This window comes from Peromyscus leucopus, chromosome 5, assembly GCF_004664715.2.
Source record: "Peromyscus leucopus breed LL Stock chromosome 5, UCI_PerLeu_2.1, whole genome shotgun sequence".
Lineage (NCBI taxonomy): Eukaryota > Metazoa > Chordata > Mammalia > Rodentia > Cricetidae > Peromyscus > Peromyscus leucopus.
In genome coordinates this window covers 10,983,744-10,987,459 of record NC_051067.1, presented here as the reverse complement: position 1 = coordinate 10,987,459, position 3,716 = coordinate 10,983,744, and the positions used below count along the sequence as shown (strand labels likewise).

General features: G+C 40.1%; 1 pseudogene; it reads right to left on the bottom strand.

Annotated features, from left to right (window-relative positions):
• Positions 1 to 629: 629 nt before the first annotated feature.
• On the bottom strand, positions 630 to 3,267 carry LOC114689520 (annotated as a pseudogene).
• Positions 3,268 to 3,716: the final 449 nt, after the last annotated feature.

Sequence of the window (3,716 nt, the reverse complement as noted above, 5' to 3'; positions counted from 1 at the left end):
ACTGCCTGCCTCAAGTGTCTCAGTATCTATGGACTTTGCAGACAGAAGGGACAGTGGTAGGAAAGACCATGGTTGGAGCTTTCCTTGAGTGTCCAAGAAAGTGAGGACAGTTGGCAGTGCATGATGGGAGTGAACCAGAGTGAGCGAAGTAAGCAGTGAGGATTGATGAGAAGCAGGTCTCTGGGGCTTGCGGGTCCCCAAGAACTCTGTTTTCAATGGTATGAGAGCTGCTGGGGTTTCTGAAGAGCTGTGACATGCTCTGACATCATTTTCCCAGAATGCTTTGCCTGTTATGTAGAAAATCTACCAGTGGGAACAGTGTTGGAAGCAGTGCTTAAATCTAGAAATTTAATCACTTTATAATTAATTGAGTATTAAATCTAGAAATTTAGTTAACCAGAGTCCATCTGGAACATGAGAAACACTGTTGATCATAGAAAGCATAATACACAGCTCTACTGTGCCTCACACATAATGGGCCCCTCTTATGACCTACTCCAAGTTTTAATTTTTTTAATCTTAAACATTTTTAAATATTTATTTAAAAAAATAAAACTTTTGTTTTTGAAACATCCAAACTGTGAATAGCACTACACTGCAAGATTCCTTGAGACTCCTCCAGTATCGTCCTATCCATTTAATCTTTTCAACTTAGCTTTATATCTTTTCTGACTCCAAGACAGGAGAACAATGTTTGATGAACTCAAGTCACATACCCAGCATGTGGCAACTCTTTGATTCAAGTTTTTTAAAGTATTTATGTTTGTGTCCAAAACCCTAGTAATTTCAATTATTTGTGATATGCTGATTTTTCTTCTATAAGGCAGTCTATTTTATCATTAAATGTTTTCTCTGACAAGAAGATCAGGTTCAGATAGCTTAGGACAAACTTCTGTACCTCCTCATCAGTTCATCTGAGAGAGAGTAGTTTCTCTTGGATATTTGTGTAGTTCCTTTTGATATAGTAATTGGAAAGATCTAGGATTCCAGCTCCTGGGCCACATATCAGAGGCAGCAGATTCTCCTTGTTTAAGTTGAAAGTCAACTGCAGAAATTCCATGTTAGTTTTCACCCATTTGGTGCTCTGAATTAAGATGGAAGGATTTTTAGAAATTATCTTCCTCAGAAAATCTGTGGAATTCTTGTGACCTAAGGATATACTGGTCTCCTGCAAAAATTCAACCATTTATTTATTCAAATTCAGGCTATTGGAGAAGGTTCTAGGAGCACTGGTCAATAGTCAGCATAGGCATTATTTAATCCAACAGAGCAGAGGAGCTTTATATTATTCTCTAAGTTTAGGTTGTTATTAGACTGAAAAAAGGATTCAGGAGAATGCTGCAAAATATTTACAATTCAAGGTCTGATGTTGCAGTCTTTCTCCCCAGCTCCCACCATTTTGAAAGGCCTTCTGTTGTGATGTTTTGGCTCGTGGGTATCTTGATATACTACCAATCACTTTGTCACTAACCCCTTTGGAAAGAAGGAATATCTCCAGCACCTGCTCACTCGTACCTACCCTGTTGAACACTCCAGACTGCCGTCTCCTCGCCATGTCAACATCAACTCCCACAGTCAGGACAAATCTCTGTCACCCATCAGTCCCACAGTCGCTCAGACCCAACCAAGTAAACACAGAGACTTATATTGCTTATAAACTGTATGGCTGTGGCAGGCTTCTTGCTAACTGTTCTTATATCTTAAATTAATCCATTTCTATAAATCTATACCTTGCCATGTGTCTTGTGGCTTACCGGCATCTTCATATGCTGCTTGTCATGGCAGCGGCTGGCAGTGTCTCCCTGACTCATCTTTCCACTTCCCAGAATTCTCCTCTCTCCTTGTCCTGCCTATACTTCCTGCCTGGCCACTGGCCAATCAGTGTTTTATTTATAAAGAATGATATCCACAGCATTTGGTAATGTTACTTCTGTTTCTATTGTGTGGAATAATTTGAAGAGCATTGGTATTAGCTCTTCTTTGAAAATTTGGTAGAATTCTGCGCTGAAACCATCTGGTCCTGGGCTTTTTTTTTTTTTCTTCTTCTTCTTCTTTTTTGGTTGAAGACTTTTAATGACTGTTTCTATTTCCTTAGGGGTTATTGATCTATTTAAATAGTTTATCTGGACTTGATTTAACTTTGGTGTGTGGTACCTATCCAGAAAATTGTCCATTTCTTTCAGATTTTCCAATTTTGTGGAGTACAGGTTTTTGAAGTATGACCTGATGAGTCTCTGGATTTCCTCATTATCTGTTGTTATGTCTCCCTTTTCATTTTCGACTTTGTTAATTTGAATGTTCTCTCTCTCTGCCTTTTGGTTAATTTGTATAAGAGCTTGTCTATCTTGTTGATTTTCTCAAAGAACCAACTCTTTGTTTCATTGATTCTTTGTATTGTTCTTTGTTTCTATTTTATTGATTTCAGCCCTCAATTTGATTATTTCCTGGCATCTATTCCTCCTGGGTGAGTTTGTTTCTTTTTGTTCTAGAACTTTTAGTTGTGCTGTTAAGTCGATAGTATGAGATTTCTCCAACTTCTTTATGTGGGCATTTAGTGCTATGAATTTCCCCCTTAGCACTGCTTTCATAGTTTCCCATAAGTTTGGGTATGTTGTACATTCATTTTCATTGAATTCTAGGAAATCTTTAATTTCTCTCTTTATTTCTTCTTTGAGTCATTAGTGATTCAGCTGGGCATTATTCAGTTTCCATGAGATTGTAGGCTTTCTGTAATTTTTGTTGTTGAAATCTAACTAAATTCTGAGGTTCCTATTCAAGTTCCTAAACTTTTCATTTTCAATTTTTCCTCAGTTTGGGCTCTCTTTTTAATTCCACTTCTACTTTCATGTCTTGGACTTTTTCTTCATTTCATTTCACAGTTTTGTGTTTTCATTTATTTCATTAATGGATTTATTCATTTCCTCTTTAAGGATTTTTTTTTTGTTGTTGTTGTTTTGTTTTTTTGAGACAGGGTTTCTCTGTGTAGCTTTGTGCCTTTCCTGGAACTTGCTTTGGAGACCAGGCTGGCCTGGAACTCACAGAGATCCTCCTGCCTCTGCCTCCCAAGTTCTGGGATTAGAAGCGGGGGCCACCACCGCCCGGCCTCTTTAAGGACCTTGAACTGATTCATTATAGCTATTTGAAGTCCTTGTCTTGTGCTTCAGCTATATTGCATTTCTCAGGCCCTACCGTAGTAGAGTTGCTGGGCTCTAGTGGAGGCATATTTTCTTCACCGTTATTGTGTTTTTTATGCTGGTATCTAGGCATCTGTGTTCGGGAAGATTGTAATTCTAGGTGCTGATACCTTTCTTGTCTTTGTTGGCTGGGTGTTCCATTCCTTGGTTTCTGTTGCCCTCTCTGGTTCTTAGGAGAGTGGTGCCTGAGATTTGCCTGGTAGACAATGCTTCTGAGATCCTGCCAGATGTGGCCAATGGGGGTCCCTGGATAGATCTGACACTTAGGGATGGAGATGGGCTAGAGGCGCAGTGAGAAGGGTCCATCAGGAGGGAGGAAAACCAGGTTTCCCCGGAGCTGCATAGACCCCTGGGAATTGGGGCCGAGAGGAAGGAGAGGCTGCAGTAGAAGGTCTGCTACAAGCTGGGGATCAGACTGGGGGCTTGGAATTGGAGGGAGGAGGGGAAGTGAAGATCACCACCTGTTTTCTTGGCCAGTGTGGCCAGCGGGTTTCCGGTGAGTCTCTGCTGATCCCTTATGGA